This window comes from Filicampus tigris, chromosome 16, assembly GCF_054856515.1.
Source record: "Filicampus tigris isolate MCC_2025a chromosome 16, RoL_Ftig_1.0, whole genome shotgun sequence".
NCBI lineage: Eukaryota > Metazoa > Chordata > Actinopteri > Syngnathiformes > Syngnathidae > Filicampus > Filicampus tigris.
The window spans coordinates 8,012,731-8,030,489 of record NC_141232.1 but is presented as its reverse complement, the minus strand read 5'-3'; the positions used below and the strand labels follow the sequence as shown (position 1 = coordinate 8,030,489).

Genomic DNA, 17,759 nt, shown 5'->3' with positions numbered 1-17,759 from the left:
TATTTGTGACAGGGCTTGCTAGCGTGCTACTTTGCTGAAGGTGGACAGCTTTCAGAATTGCATGCCATCAGGCACGGCGCCAGGATTTTTTTTTCTCTCCCGGGGTTAATGAGGGGCTTGACCGATAAGAGGGGAGTCTGAGAGAGAAAAAAAAAAAAAGAAAAACATTTTCATGACTTCACTCACTGAGAGGATCTCTTGTTTTGTTTTTTGTTTTTTCAAATTACAGCCCATCAAAGGCACAGAAGCTTAGCTTTGACACAAAAAGTGTTAGCTCCACTCCAGTGTTTGCAGTGCAAGATAAAGAAAAATATCTTTTAGTTAGTTTTATAAAAGTAAGATGTCAGTTTTCGTTTTTTTAAAAAAAGCATTTTTGTTTTTGATTTTGTTAACGAATGTTTTCTCAATTTTTGTTTTTATTTGATAGTTTTGTTAACTGTAAAACCCTTGGTGTGGACTTGAGTAACTTAAAGAAGAAGTCAACGCAAACATATTTTTTTTCAAGAATATGTTCTATGCAAGCCCACTAGTTGAAACAGGGCATTTTCCATTTTGCGTTTGTGGAATAAGTGTTAATGCACTCGTTTTTAGCCACTTGTGGGGGTGGTGCATTTTGTCTTCCGTTGACTGAAAATCACAAGTGCTCACAAAGACCAATCACGGCTCAGTTTCAGAAAACAGGTCAGGCGTGATTGGTCGTTGTGAGCAATTGTGATGCCATTTTCAGTCGACAGAAGACAAAATGGCCACCCCCACAGATGGCTAAAAACAAGTGCATTTTGCTGCTTAATTAATTCATATTCCTGAAACGCAAAATTAACCAGAATGCCGTGTTTCAACTAGTGGGCCTGCTGGGAATGTATTCTTGGAAAAAAAAATGTTTGCGTTGACTTCCGCTTTAAGAACATGAAGTAAAAAGACTTGACCGTCTGGTTTTGTCAAATGATCCTGACGGCTCTTCAGGTTAAAAATACCTGGGACATGAATACTTGATCCAGTGAGACTTGAATAATGTCCTGAGTCAAATGACTAGTCGCTGTTCAACATTAACACCTCATTCTTTCCCCCTTCAGTCGGTCTCTCAGCTTGTTTTGATGCGTGTCTGATGCATACAGGCACACACATGCATTGCGCAAGCGTTTGTTTTGAGTCCCACACGCCGAGTGAGTGCTTGGCTAATTGGGCCGCCTCTGGGTGGTAAAAAGGGAAGTAGGCCTCAATGAAAGAAAGAACAGAAACACGCAGGCATGGGCCGTCAATCAAAAGGTGAGCATCGCCACGGCAACCGGGCGAATAAGGGGATTCGCAGCATTAAAAAGTCAAAATTGGAGTCAAGGAGATGGATTATACTGGAAGAAAAGCAGGTAGATCTATGTAACTGATGATGTGAAAACATATAGAGATCAATTTTTAAAATGAGATTGCTGAAGACAATGAAAAGATGGCACAATTTCTCTATTTTATATTTGTTTGTAATTGGGGGCAACTCCGACATTTTAAACATATTCAAAATTGTCAATATTGATCTGAATTGTCAATATGATCGATATTGTATGAGGTGGACATTGCAGAGTAACTCACGAAATGTTTATTTTAGCACAGATACGTGTTACGATACATAGCGATAATCGCCAAACATTTATGCATTTATGGACCGTGACAAATTAAATATTACATGAGTAAGATGAGTAAAGGCGGACCAAAATCGAAAGTATAATAAAAGAATATATATTTAAAAAGAGATTTGAAACATAAAAAAAAAAAAAAGAAAATCTGCGTTGTCAAAGGTCTCAATATTGCATCGACTGCGTAATGATAATATAGGGCTAGAGTCACTTTTTAAAGAATTGATTCCTGGCCAAGTACATCGCCATAGTGAGCATCTACAACCGGTCTCAAGAGTCGGCGATGAGTCTTGGAGGAGGGGGCGTTTTTTCGGACTCTAAATCAGATCAATAGCTTCTGATGGAAGTTTGGCCTCACAGGGAATCGATACGCGGAGAAGCTGCCTTCGTCACGCCGACACCTTCAGCAGGACGCGCATTTGTGTGAATTATTCACGACGCGGTCCTCGCCGACAACCCGCAAAGGGGGATTCACCTGACGTGGACCTTTTGGGTGATCAAAGGCGAGGGGGTCGAGAACATCTGCGGCAGCGAGGGGCCTTGCGGGTTTGAGGTATTAAATTTTCAGGCCAACACCTGTTTTTCTGAGAAAGAGGCTACATTACATGCGGACAGTCCTAAAAATAACACACAAAAAATGATCGTTTTCTGGTCCGAGGAAGCAGACGTGAGGCGGGGCCGGGAAGCAAACATCAGCTGTTTTTTTTTTTGTTTTTTTTTTAAAATGAAGTCGAAATCAGAAAAGAACATTTTTAACTTCAAACATTAACTTCATGATCAAATCTACCATAAGAATACCGTAGTACCTTCACTTAATACAAAACAAATTCGTTTTTTGCATTGCATGCTGTATTTGTACTTTTATAAAGAATGTAAAAAAAAAGAAGAAAAAAAAAATTAAGACAATGTAGGCGCCTGGGAAAATTTGGAGACAAAATATGTAAATAAATAAATAAATACATAAATGAAAAATGTTATTTAGTGTGACAACAGACATCGACAATATTACTCAAGAGTAAAAAATAGCATGCAGATTTGATGATTAAAAAAAATGCACCTAAAGTGCCTTCCTCTAACAACCCAGACTAAACATCGCTCCTCTTTCCCAACATACAAAGCTTGTCTCTCAGTTGAGATGTACCACTTCAACACACTTCTTTGACCCAGAACTAATGTACTACTTTGCTGTTTCGAAACTGCTTTGGCAGCATCTTTTGGCATTCCAGAACGAGCATAAAAACTGCAAAAAGGTGATTTTTTTAATCAGCAAAACGCTTTGCTTCCACAGAATAGTTGAATTTGTGAATAGTGACCTGCAGATTTGCGGGGGATTACTGTACATTTGTGCTAATTATTCCGTTTATAGACAACATTGTCGTCAACCTTATAGGAAGCTATTCCACATTTTATATGCGTGCCCTTGGTGGGACGAACAATGACAGGTTTGAGAATGACTGTCGCCATAATAGCGATAATTAAAACAATAATTAAAAACACGAGTGACGGTACTTTGAAAACATTCCATTGTATCGCGATGCTGTTTTTGTGTATTGAAAACAGTTTGTCTGTTACTAGCAGCGAATGAATGTTGTCGTACATGTGCATGATGGAAAATGATGTATTGTGTGTCATGTCTTATTTTTCTTCCCCTCTGTCTGTTTCTTTTTGCTCGCGCTCCCCCCGACGGTCATGTGACCACATTGTGTCGGATGAGGACTTTTTCCCTAGCTGGACAAATAGCTCGTCTGGCGCTACCTCTGCTGTGAAATTGTACTTGTCGAACACGCGAGACGGCACGTTGCCCCCCCCCAACGCTCCCACGTTCCCCGAGCAACTTGCACCCCATTCTTATTGGTGTTCCACTCCCTCAGTCATGAATCAAAGTTGCACGGACCATAGTAAGCATCCATTTTAGTGTTGCTTCTCTGAGTCTTTGAAGATACGGTATGCTAATTTCCATTAGCCTGTCGAGGTGAGCATTAAGCTAGCGGACCTTCGTTAGAACAAATGATCTGTTTTCGTTGAACATTTTGGTGTTTAAATACACAATGTTTAATTCTCTTCTGTTTTATGAGTCACTTTTTATAGGACACTTCAATTGGGAGTGACAAATTGAAGCAAACACGCTTTGAAGAATTGTTTGAGCAAACTATACCATGGACTTCTTTTTTTGGCGAGTGAGTAAGCACAGGCCCGAGGGAATACTTTAAAAGGTGTGTTTTAATGAGTTTTAGTGTGTTTTATTAGGTTTGAATATGTTTAAAGAGTGTGGGAGGGGTACAATGATTTGAAAATATGTGGGCTCATTTTGACTCTGTTGCTAAGTCTTAGTCATAGATGCTATTGTTTATTATCATTATTATGAATATTAGTGGTTGCTTCACAGTGTTGTGTATGTCCATGTTTATGTTTTCTGGGAAGCTATTTGAACACAACAGTGCTTTTTCTGTTGCGCTACATGACTTATTCATCCATAAGAATCCTTTGTGTTTTGTTTTAAACACGACTTTCACTTGAATGATTTCCAGTCCAGCTTTCCAGTAGACTAATAATTATGTGTTTGTTCCACAATCTTGTATGTGTTTGCATTTGGTGCAGGGAAGCGACATGGCCTGTTTGAAAATAATAGTCTTATTTTGTTTGAAAAGCAGTTTATACTTTAGTCTAAAATCGTGTTTGCCTCACACCTAATCGACAATTCCCTCTCGGCCACTTTTAAAATAATAAATCACTGTACTTGACCAATGAAAGATGAGTGTGTCCAAATAAATGTCTCTTAACAAATAAGAGTGCGCCTTCAAAAAATAAAGTGTTTGTAATTAAAAAAAAAAAAAAACAACTGCTTTCTAGTGGTGGCCTCATTTGTACGTGTCAAAGTATAATTAATGTTCAGAGCCAAGCGCACACCAGAACTCTGTCCCGAGCTCAGACACATAATTAATTACTTTCCATTTAGTTCAACCCCTTCTGTACTCAAAACCCCTGCACACATCCACACGCATAACCAAATCAAAAGCGAAGCTAAAAAAAAAAAAAAAATTTTAAAAAAAAGTGATCATATTTTATAATTAGAGAATTGGTGTGCTGAAGCAAGCGGCCTCCACTGTTATAGCCCCAAACAAAGATGGCTGCAAGGTGTCCCGATTCATTCCACTTACCATGCGATGAAGTTGACACCTTAATCAAAAGCGTACACTAAAAACACTGAACACATTTAGGAGATAGTGTGATATCCTTCACTGCAATTGAGGAGCTATATGATACATTCCAATAATGATGTGTTAAATTTGACTCCGATTAACAATATAAATCAGCCCAATTGCAATATAATGTCATTCATATACGTTTTACTCCAATTTCGACAGTCAATTCCAATTTCAATATGATTCACAATTATTTGTTTTTTCCCCACTTTCTATACTGTAGTATTACTTTTAAGATTTGTGGTACAATTACCTCTATGATTCACTCTGATTTCAATGCGATACAATACACGCTGAACAATATGATTCACTCCGGTTACGAAACAATTCACTCCAATTATGATACGATTCACTTCAATTCCGATACCATTCACTCCAGTTATATTATACGATGCGCTCCAATGACAACATGATTCACACCAATTATGAAATGATTCACTCTAATTACGATATGGGGTCACTGTGATTACGAGATACTATACACTCCAATTACGATACACTGGGATTGATTCCACTTATGTACCGATCCATTACCATTGAATCCAATTCCAAAGAAGCAATGCAATACAAATACATGGGAAAGAATTGTATGTTCGTACCAATTGTCTTAAATGAGATTTTTTGTCCGTTTCTTGTTGAGCCTCACTTTTCTTATTTCACTGTGCTCCTCTCAGTTTAAGTTGCGAAGACTGCTGTGTGGAACAAGGTATAGACACTGAAATGAAGCTCAGTGAAGATGTGACTGACGATTTGGCAACACTGATGAGTTCAGCGGGAACAGGAAGTACACACTGGGCTTTTTTATTGCTTTTTCTCAGCTGCCCGTTTCCCGCTGTCGCCGTTTGATACGAGAACCATTACCTACTCGCTGTTACGGGCAGCCAGGAGGAGCCTTCGAGGTAACCACACTAAAGTTCACAAATGTGATTCCAATTATCATTGTTCCGTTAGATAATTCCGACATTGAGATTCACGGTCGCTTGTTTGCGTCCCATCTCATTCTTCTTTTTTTTCCCCCCCCGCACAGGCTGACAACACGCCTGACGACAATTAAGCGAGCTGACGGCCATCATATTTATTCATCATTAATTAGTCGTCGTGCCGGCTCATCCCGAGCAAACATTAAATCCAAGAACAACGCATGACCCACCGCCATGTTCCCGTCGCATAATTTAAGTGAAGGCTTAATGCCTCCATTAACAATATAATGGGACGGACGCACGTTGATTTTACATCCCATAAAACTACTTGAAAATGTCACGAGCAAAATATGACTACTTATTGATGCATCCAGTTCATCCAGTTTTTCAGGGTACATTCTTTGCTGTTATACAAGTGTCAAAATCTGTTAAAAAAATATATACATATTATAAAAAAATAAAGCTGTGAGCAGCGATGAAACGACCCTCACGCCCTATATAAACCAAAATGGCTGACTTCCTGTTAATTTTTTTTTTTTGTATGGGTCCTTGAGAGTTTTTTTTGTACTTCCAGTTATACTAGACATCCACTCAATTTTGTGTCAATTTATGAAATTGGTGCCAGGGGCTCATTTTGTTCTAACTTTCGAGGGGATGCCACTGAGGGATTCCAATCAAAATGACTGCTTCAAATCAAAATGGCCAATGCAAATTTTTTTCCAACTTCTAGCCAAGATTATTATAGTTCAAGAAAACTGCGGAGGAAATAAAACTAAAATTGAAAAATCTGTTTTGCTAACAAAAAATAATATAACATTGAATATTTTTTTTTAAATGAAAATGAACTGAAAAAATGTCTTCTACAGAGCTGGGTATTTTACTAAAAATTGAGCAGCCATTATTCGTCATCCATCTGCAGCGTGGGTACCAGTCATTCGCCTTTTTTTGGGGAAAAAAATAGTACCCGTCTATAGGCCGATCCGCCGCTAATTTTTATGAACTTAAAAGTTGAATACAACTGTACTCAGGCAAATGGTTCAAATGAACACAAAACCACTGCTTCCAAGCATTCTGAAGCTTGACTTTTTGAAATTAGCATCCCAGAGACTCTAGCGGGCAGATGGGTTGTGACATTGCTCCAGACGAGTGTCCAAAATGCCACTTTGCCACATTGTGTGCTGATGACGGGAACAAAAAAAAGTGACACCACGAGTCTCTCCTCTCACCGAGTACACAAAGTATGGATTCCATCTTCCTCTCGCGACTTGCGTTTAAATGAATCATCTGGAGAGCCATCTGACCGTCAGACCGCAAATGCTTTACAGTCTGTGTACCACTCCAAAAATAATCAGGGCATAAAATTATACGCGGCACCTCGATGGCGTCGCCATGTGCATACCAAACCGTTGATCCTTTGGTCTCTAAACGCCGTTTTGTCTCACGCTGGCGGCGGCCAAGAAGGAAGAAAATACGTGGAATTCATGCCAATCTATTACAATGAAAGAGACTGAGGGTAACTTGAAATGTTTCACTTGAAATTACCATCATATTTCTTTTATTCTGTTTCACAAAGTTGCTCCATGCTTTAGCTTCTGATGTTTGTTTTTTTAACCACAAATTCAGTTGAGAAAATCTTGTACTGATGCATTTGTATTTGCATTCAAACGCATTAATTTTCTTGAAAATCTTGACCCGATTCACTAAACATGCTACTTTTAGCCACTTTTAGTAACTCTGTTGTAAAGGTGCAACTATCAACCGATAATCTATTATCAAATTAATGCCAAGTTATTTTTGCTAATTGATTATTTAGATACCTTGTTGAATTAAAAATTGCCTAATCCTCGGAATTTCATCCTGTCAACAGTGAATATTCTCTAGATTTCTCTAGTCCTCCATGAAAGCCAACTGATTATCTTTAGGTTTAATAAAAATAAGACATTTGCAAACATCTGCTTTTACTTTGGAAAACATTCAACGTCCTGTTTCTGCATAAAGGGCTGGAAATTAAAACATGTTTTTAGCCAATTAATCAAAAAAATAATCAACAGATTAAACGATAATTTAAATATCCGTTAGTTGCCAAATAAATTTTTTAAATCAAAAAACATAAATTGTAGCGTTTTTTCGGGGAGGGAATTTTCTGGTGCAATGCACACCAAACTGCCGGCAAGTCTCAACAAACTCCTAGAAAAAGCAAACGTGCTGTCCTCAAATTGCATATTTTGACCTTCCTTCAAATTTGGTTTCATGACGTTATTCCCCAAATTTTCTACCCGCCGACTAAATTTTCAGGAGAGCGGGTTGCTGTGGTGGACCACGGCAAACAGATGGACTCAAATGTGGGCAATCCAGGTGGTCATTGTGAATAATAATGCCCCTGAGCTGGTTTGGGGGCGGGCGCGCTGGCCCGTACTTTCCTGGCTGCAACAAATGAGTGTGTTGCGTCACGTAGCACCAGAGGCCCGAAAGCAATAACAATGCAAACATAATGGACGTTTTCTTAATTATCCCTCCATCAACACCACCGCGCCGGGAAATTGCCCTCACATTGAAAGTGGGCGACAGCCCACCGCAGGAGCTCGACTTATATGGCAATGACCATGAACGGCCGGCGGGAGGGAGGGGCGACCGTTTTGCACGGAGCTATCCTTTGTTAGCGAGGTGGTCTTCAGCTACGACAACAGATGCAATTTAGGGCTGAAGAAATAATAAACCCGGAAAAGACAATCACGACTCGGCGGCCATTTTGTTCTTAGTGATGGAGAGAGAGAGAACTGAGACAGGGCATCGCATTCACACATCTCACATACACGCACACACACTTACTTGCGTACTCACACTCTCAAACACATTCACACACTGACATGTTGACGGTTACACTTGCGCTCACACGCACACGTTTATTTATCCAGTAATTGAGGAAACTTGAGTACCTTCTTTAACTACTCAGAAGGAAATTACACAGCGCACAACTGCTGAATGGACTTCGCCATACCGATGAATGGACAAAAGAACACTGTGGTACCTTGACTGACGTGTACCACAATTTAGGACTTTTCAGAGTCATGAGTCGTCGATTGGTCAATTTTTGGAATGGGTCAATGGTATTTCAATACATTTTCAAGGTGTATGAATGCAAGTAGAAACACACCACTGCAACAGGACACATGGCCATTCCAACTACACTTACAGGTCTTTTTGTGGTACAGTGCATGTCACTGCAAAAAAAAATAAATAAATAAATAAATAAAAAGGAAAAAAAACCCGACGTCTCGCAGAGTTGTTTTTGCCATTTTACGGCGCAATGCCGAGGTCTCCGATGAGACGCTCCGCTGTTTTTCCCATTTACTTCCACCACACTTCACTGGCAGCTGCGAATTGGAAAAAGACGGAACATTTCTCACGGGGGGTCTCACGGGGTCGCTTGCCGTGCTACGGCGGCGGTGTGATGCGACGCTTTGCAGGAGGCGGACTAAAAAAGAAAAAAGAGAACGGCAGTGGTGATGCTCGTCAAAGCGCGGCGGGTCCTTTTAGTCGACGTGACGGCACGAGAAAGGCCTCATTACGCAGGCGGAAGCGCCCAGGTCCGAGGGAGTGGTAAGTGGTGTCTTCCATGAACCGAGTGGCAGAGGATTTTTCAGTCAGTGCAGGGGCATTGGCAGTCACACTTTGTGGGGCAAATTCACACCTAATGTTAACACATTGCTTGGAAATTTGAATTTGTTTTTCCTACTTTTGTTCTTGTTTTAATTATGTAATAAATGAGATTAAAAAGAAATAGTAAAAACTAATTGTCTACTAGTCAAAACAGGAGGGTTGCATGCCAAATTGACTTTAAAATTGTTTTTTTAATACATTTTTTTGCTTATATTTTAAAATGGATGATTAGTATCATAATCATAATCATACAATCATTATTATTATTGACATTTTAAATTTTTTATTATATGACTAATGACTATGACTAAATATGCTTCCAGTCAAACTGACCCATTCTAAAATTTATTCAGTTTCAAAAAGGTAATAAAAATGTAAATGGATTATTGATAGAATAAAAAAATATTACAAAAAAGCACACATTTTTCCTATTTTAGTTACAGAATGCTTTTTTTCTAAATCATTTTTTTCATGACGAAACATGCTGTTCAAATTGACTTGCACTAAAGAAAAACAGATAGTGTTTTAAAATGAGATTTTTTATCTTCTCTTCTTTATTATATTGATTTTTTATTTTATTTTTGTTACAAAGACTCTTAATGACAAAAAATACAGCATTAAAATTTTGGTAGACCACAGCAACAACTATAACCAGAGTTTTTTTTTTTGTTTTTTTGTTTTTTTACAAAACCCTCCTATTATGTTGTGGGTCAAACTGACACGTTCTAAAGTTTACAAAAAAACTTTTTAGAAATGACAAAACATTTTGGGCGTAGCAAAGAAACAAACATAACAGGAAGTCTGCCACCAAATGACCGCGCAATTGGCTGCAGGCTGACTTTTAATGAGGTCGTGTCCGGTGACTGGTGTCCTCCACACACCAGCAATCGCTTCGTTTCACGCCGCCATATTATATCTTTGATGTTGCACTCGTTCGCGTGGATCTCATTTATTGAGACTTTTAAGATGGCGGCCAAAAAGCCCTTCATGTATAATTGCTCTGTCTAGATGAAGACGACATCTGAGGCTTCTTTGTCTGCCGTCTTTCGAGACTATCAACCTTTTTTTAAGCCTCCTGTTACGCCATAACGCTCCTGGGTCAAAAACCCCCGTTGCTTAAATTCGAGGGAAAAAAAATATAAATACATAGTTTTCCAATTTCAAGACAGAGCTATGGTTTCAAAGATACGGTTAGCGTTTCAAGCAAAGGTTAGGGTTCCAAGACGGAGTTAGGGTTTCAAGTTTCAAAAATTAAGGCTTTAAATCAGAGCTTTAAACTAGGTTTAGAGTTTCAAATTGGGGTTTGAAGCCAGGATTAGGGTTTCAAGACACAGTTGGGGTTTCAAATAACGGCTTTCAAAGACATTGTTTTAGGGTTTCAAGCTTGGGTCACTGCTTCAATTTCAAATCTGAGTTAGGGTTACAAATTAGGGGTCCAATACAGAATTGGGGTTTCCAGTAGGGTTTCAAGGTTAGGTTAAAGATGTAGTTTCAAAATATGGCTCCCAGGGTCAGATTTTCAATGTAACTGTGCAGCGCATCATGAGTAATAAAGGGTGATGAAGATTAGGGGAAGGAGAGCTGCGGGATATTGGCCTCCTTTTCCTGCACATGTGTCTGCACATCACGCTTAAATTAGAAGCTCAAAAAAGGTCAGCGGGTGCCGGACAGCGTCCTGGCCTTCTCTCCGCCTCTCTTGCTACTACAAGTGTGCCAAGCGGCCCAGGGGCAGCCGCCGGCCGCCTCCGGGATCAGTAGGCCGAAAGGTCGCCGTCCTCCGAGGCTTAGTATTCAAATATGAGCGGTCGCCGCGCGTACACAGCAGCTGAGGCCCCCGGCGGAGTCGGAGAAGTCGGGCAAATATCTGACTGCAGATGTGTCAATCAAACGGCGGCCACGAGGCAAAAAAAAAAAAAAAAAAAAAAATCAATTTTCGTTTTCAGCCCACCAGAACGCAAGCCAAAAGCTTAATCCGTCCAGCAAGTCGGCAATTAAAGGAAAATACTAGCGCATGACCTCGCGCTAAAAAAATGTTCTTAAAGCCAGTGAGGAGGAAAGAAAAGTTGTGAATGAAGCCTCAAGTTGTTGATGTCTTGCAAGGCGTCTGTGAAAACTAATTCACCATTACAAGAATGGCTGGCCTAGCTAGCCTTATCACTAGCCCGAGCGCTTCAGAAACCTACCCTCGGGCAAGTTTAGTTGAGAAAAAAAAAAATGAATAGCAGCACATCATTTTGAAAAAATAAATACAACGTAGCCGACATGCCCGCACCATTTGAGAGTGGGCGCAAAGGCTTGATTTTTCACGATTTTAAGACTCATTTTATATACTTGCCAATTTCTTTTTTTTTTTTATTATAATTATTTTTTTTAAATCATTCATATTTGGCAGGTTTAAAACAATCTTCTCTATAGCATGTCACAAGTCATACTTGTATTTTCACTTAATAGGAAATTTAACGTTCCCAATCCACTCTGCCAAATCTTCCTATGTGTTTCTTAAAACATTTCACTGTTGGGAGAAAAAAAACAACAAAAAAAAAACTTTTATATTGGTTTTAATCCCTTTATAGCCGATATTTTTTTTTCCACAAAGGGGCTAAATGCGGCAAAAGGAGGGGAAAAAAGGCCCACCTGTCCCCGTGCCAACGCCACATTTTTGTTCCAAACTTTTGATTGGGGTTTGCAGGAGAATACAATTGTAGCAAAACATTTAAAAAGTGCGAGAAGTTCCCATTTTGCAGCTCCACATTGTTAGTTCTTTCACCACATTGCTAACTACCATTTCTCTACACCACCCCTAACCTAGCAACTAAGTTTTACTGTCACTCCAGCTGCCGTGCGTCTACTTTGCCGAGAAACATAGCAAAGAGAGTGAAGTTGCAACAATTCAACGCCAGCCCCGACCCACGCAATCGCCAGCGTTCAAGTATTCCGACGCGGCCTCGTTCAAAGCCCGTCTTGGGGGATGCGAGCCGAGCGGATGACTCGGAGCTGCACGTCCGGGATTAGAAGGCATCTCTGCGCGCGTCTCAAGTGGACACTCCATCCGTCGACTGGCGCATGAACATCTCTGTTGTTTTGCTTTGCAAAGACGAAACGCTTGTACTTCACAAACTCATCAGGCTTGCATTGTCAAGAGGCAAGATGTTAAGAGCAGTGGCAGCTGGTGGAGTGTTTCTCTGGGGGGCTTATAGAGATATCGCTAAAAACATACATGCATATATATATACACTAAGGGAAGGGCGAGCAACGAGCACAGTTTTTTAAAAACGGGATTAGGAAGTCAAATTAGGGATTCAAATTAGGGTTTGAAGCCATTGTTAGGGTTATTAAATTAAGTGATAGCTTTAAACGTGGATTAGGCTTTCAAACTAGGGTTAGCGCTTCGAAGCAGGTTTTTGAAGACAAGATTGGGATCTCTAGAAAAGGTTAGGGTTGCAAGTCGGGTTTCAAGCCTGCCCCAGTGATGGCTTTAAATGAAATTGGGTTAATGAGAAAGGCTAGCATTTGGAGAAAGGATTAGGGTTTTAAGCAAAATTTCACTTTTTTTTTTTTTCCTTTCATATAACATGCATGTGCAAGGCTCTAAATGTAAAACTTTCTGCGTACGCATCATCAATTTGAAAGTGTTCATCCTTGCACGTGTTCAGCGATAAGGAAAGTTCACTTGTGTATGCGACAAGACCAAACAGCACTTATCTCACTCAAAGGCACGGCGGCGTCAAGACGTGAGCGCGATACGGCGACTCTCTCTTTGCAAATCCTCGCACACATAAATCAGCAGGCCCGGTGTTTGGGATTATCACCATTTCATAGAGCCCGGGCGCTCCAAGGCTCAACGGCGGAATGAATCATCCCCGCGGTGACCTTCCGCATTTCTGCAATTTGCACAGCCCCACCTCTCGGCCCCGGGTAAATGTTGCCATTAGCATTTTGGCATTTGCGCAGTGGAGCGTCGGGTGTTAAAAGCCACGTTTGCCATTGTGTCCCCGCTGTATTCTCATCTTTTGGCTGACTTACAACTGCCTCGACGTAGTTTTTCGAGTTGGGAGTCAAGATTGGTCGATTTTATTTTTTTATTTATTTATTTATTTTTTTGCTTTGGGTTGTGAGCCGAAATATAAGTTGTGAACTAGCTTCTGATTATGGTTGTGAAATGGGGTAGAGTTTGGACCAAGGGTTAGGGGATAGGGTTAAGGTTTTTAAAGTGGAAATCAACCCAAACATTTTTTTTTTTCCAAGAATATGTTCACAGCAGGCCCACTAGTTGAAACAGGGCATTCTGATTAATTTTGCGTTTGTGGGATATAAATTAAGGAGCAAAATCCACACTTTTTTAGCCATCTCTGGGGACGGCCATTTTTTCTTCTGTCGACTGAAAATGACATCACGACTAGTCACAACGACGAATCACGGCTGACCTGTTTTCTGGATCTGAGCCGTGATTGGTCGTTGTGAGCAGTTGTGATGTCATTTTCAGTCGATAGAAGACAAAATGGCCGCCCCCAGAGATGGCTAAAAACCAGTGCATTTTGCTGCTTAATTTATATTATACAAACATAAAATTAATCAGAATGCTGTGTTTCAACTAGTGGGCCTGCTGGGAACATATTCTTGAAAAAAATATATGTTTGGGTTGACTTCCGCTTTAAGTAGGGTTTCCAGGTATAATTAGGGTTTTAGTCTGGGTTTGTGGTTTGAAGTAGGGTTCCAAGTCAGGCTGAGGGATTTTAAATGGTTTCAAAACAAGATCACGATCATAATGTTTTCAATTTAGGGTTTCACCTTGAAGTTTCAAGTCATGGTTAGGATTTTTAAGTAGGGTTTCAAACACGTGTTAGGGTTTAATACAGTGCTAGAGATTTTCAGTAGGATTTCGAGATAGGGCTCGGTTTTCACCTGTGGCTTACAGTTTTCAACAAACATTTGGATTTCAAATTAGGGCTACAAAACTGGGGTTGATTTTAAACAAGGGTTTTGTGTTTCAAATGGCGATTTCCAGCCAAAGACACAAACCAGCAGTAACTTTTGATGCTTGAATTAAAAACAGAACATCTATTCTTCCTATTTGTTGGGCGCAGTCAAAGTAATTCAATATGGTGTCATGTCCTCCTATGAAGCTTCTCTCCAGGGAGCACTCAGTGACGGCCGCGTAGGCGGGCCTCACCTCTCAAGCCAATGTGTGAGAATGCGCGTGTGTGCGTGAGTGCGTGTGTGTGGGAGGTTTGGTGCACCCCATCGATAATTAACCCAATTACAATTGCATCCAAGCCATAACATTATGTTGGAGGGCTTGCAGTAAAGAGCGGGAGGCCTAGCACGTAGTGGCTAATTTATGCCCACTCGAAATAAGAGGATGTATCCATGTTGCAGCAATTGAAACATTATTTTATGAGGAGGAAACACTTTATAGACGCAATAGATTGTGTCATTGTGGCGTCAACGTAAAAGGAGCAAAATGTCACATGAAGCAGGTTTGGATTGATGTTTCAGGCTATTGTTGTCTTTGTAATTAATTATTACCATTGATAGTTGGTTGGGCTCAGGATATGATCCGATAAGCTATTATCAAAATGTTTGAAAATTCGGCGCCTAAAGGCGGTTTTACAAGGTTTTATGAAACTTTGAAGGTATTTCAATCATGATTACATAACATCTCAAAAAGCTATGCTCGAAACGACGCAGGTTTTTAGGTTTGAGGCAGACTCGAGCATTTTGGTGAGGTAGCATCCTCCAGAGTTTTGGAGAAACTCCGCGAATTTTAATTAAAAATTTAATAGCCATGCCTATCATGAGAAGACCGACGAAACAAACAAACAAAAAAAAAAGCATTTCAAGAAGCCATGTCGGAAAAAGATAGGAATTCTGCCATTGAAGTTTGAAGCAACCATTTTGGCTCAGTAAGTAAATCCAGCCTCCAATGTGTTTCCCTGATTGACATGAAATTGAATAGCCATTCCTATCATTAGGACAGCCACAAAGAAAAAAAGTCTCAAAAATCTATGATGGAGAAAATAAGAGGAAGTCTGAAAGTCTGCCATTTTGATTCCAACATAATGGGGTCATTTTTCTTCAAAGACGAACATGTACAATTCATAAAATTGAGGTGTTTGTAACAGCGCTACGACAGAGCAAGGCTGTAAGCTTGACAACTGACCATATCAAATGCGAAATCAACTTTTTTTGCTGACAATTCAGCCTCCGAAGCTAATTTCACTTAGCATAACATTGGTCAGGCATTTCTATCATGAGTATTAAAAAAAAAAAAAGTCTCAAAAAGCCATAACTGAAACGACACAGAAAGTCTGCTGTTTTGCTTTGCAATGGCCCTCTCCATGCTTATTTTGGCCATTTCCAGGAAATCCCAAACGTCTAGTAATTCAACTCTACAAGGTCAGCGCTTGACCAAATATTTTGTGTGACGGAGAGTCTAATACCATTTTTTTTTCACCGTCATACACAAGGGTAAAATCAATAGGGAGACCATATTAACACAAAGAGCACAAAAACATTCAATAGAGCTTTGCAGCGTAACGGCCTCGCCGGTCATGCAGCAGCCTCGTTAGAGTTGAATGCCAATTAGAAACTTCAATTAACAACCACTCTTTCTTGCAGTGATGCTGCTGGACGTAATTAGGTCATAAGCGCTCACACTTTAACCTGCAGTGCTGGGAATGATATTAGCGTCAGTCATATGGCGACTTAAATAAGCAAATGACAAATTTGGGCTATGCAGTGTAGCCCCACGTGTGGGCTTTATCAAGAAGCGCGGCACAAACTCATTTATTCGATTTTATCGACATCTTCACCCCCGAGCGATAAACCATTTAAAAAAAAAAAATGCGGCCTTGCTGCGAGTGCCGCCTTGCCCATTGGCGCCACGGACGACAGCGTGCTCGTCCTCTGCGGCAGCGTCATTTATCACAGGCGCTGCTGATAAATGGAGGTGAGGGGACAAGATTAAACAGATGAAGTGAGACCGCGTGCCCTGCAGTGCAGAGAGATGCCGCACCTCATCATGCGAGTTACCTTTGGCCTGGTTTGGGATGTGTGTCCACACCGCACACACAAACACATTTGGTGGTCTTAAAGGGAAAGTCGACTCAAAAATGTTCTTGACAATGGTATGTTCTATGCACCTCCACTAGTCTAAACATATTTTGATTAATATTGCATTTGTGGAAGATGAGTTAAGCAGCAAAATCCAACCGTTTTTAGCCATCTCAGGGGGCGGCCATTTTAGCAGTTGCTCAGGTAGTAACCAATCATGTTTCAGCTTCAGAAAACAGGTGAGCTATGAAAACATGAACAAAACAAGCGCTGGAATTGGCCTCAAAATGGCTGCTTCAAAGCAAAATAACCAATTTCGTGCTCAATTCCAGGCATCGGTCCTTGGGACATTTTTGTGCGGTCTGTTATCATGTTCGCCCAGTTCTGTTTTGTTTGGTGGAACCGGTATTGGGGGCACATTTTTCTAACTGTCCAAGCGGCTCTGCTGAAGGAATTCAACCAAAATGGCTGCTTTTACCGTAAATGACATTGACGATTGGTCCTTACACTTTTTTGTGTGTCCCGTTATAAGAGACACAGCCACCAAATGCCGGTGAAACTGGTATTGGGCGCTAATTCTTTTCTAACTTTCACACTTGGGCCCGATGAGTGAGATTTGAAACATCACATTCAGGATTTTTAACTGGATACACGTTGCAAAAATTGTTTTCGATTACAAAAAAATAAATAAAAATACAAAAAAACTGGTACAGCGGGTAAGAATCCAAACTTGAACTCAATAGTGGGATCACTGTTTTCCCCGTGAAATTTAGCAACAAAGACTGGGGAGGGTGCGAGTATGTGTGGGAGTGTGCAAATGGAAGAAATGGATGCAGATAGAAGGTGTGAATGAATCGGTGGGGGGTTCGGGGGGGGGGGGGGGGCGGTCGCATGGGATGTTCTGACATGACCGCGTGAAGGTGCCAACAAGTCGCTGACAGATGATTAGCTCGTCATCGTCATATGGAGGACATGATGAACTTTCCAGAAGAAGAGAGATGGTGGCGAGTGTCTGGAATGTTCCATTACACGCGAGGCCAATATGAGAGGAACTAGGGTCATTTACTCGGGTCATGTAATCCAAGGAACACAAAGATGAAGATCAATGTGCATGGTACGTACAGAAGTGGCAATGATGTTTTGCAATTAAAGGCATTAATAACATTAAATGAATTAAAAAAAAAACCTGTATCTCTAAAACCAGGTTTAAATTGGTTTTCTATGCATAACCAGTGCGCATCAGGGAACGTGTACTTTATCCTCAGATCGATCGATAAGGTCGATAGCATTTGAGTACA

The 17,759-nt window shown here is 40.4% G+C and overlaps 1 protein-coding gene and 1 long non-coding RNA gene across 4 annotated transcripts in view; one reads left to right on the top strand and one right to left on the bottom strand.

Annotated features, from left to right (window-relative positions):
* Positions 1-17,759, bottom strand: part of LOC147134490 (zinc finger protein 281-like) — a 57,756-nt gene that overhangs the window by 23,987 nt on the left and 16,010 nt on the right. The gene's annotated exons all lie outside the window — the stretch shown is intronic.
* LOC147134491 (uncharacterized) lies at positions 3,380-6,051 on the top strand. 3 transcript variants are annotated; one of them, XR_015090202.1, is made up of 4 exons: positions 3,380-3,597; positions 3,714-3,838; positions 5,503-5,727; positions 5,856-6,051. It is a non-coding gene; the product is annotated as an uncharacterized LOC147134491 (long non-coding RNA). The 3 variants fall into 3 exon arrangements; XR_015090203.1 differs by having other exon boundaries at positions 3,701-3,838; XR_015090201.1 differs by lacking the exon at positions 3,380-3,597 and having other exon boundaries at positions 3,618-3,838.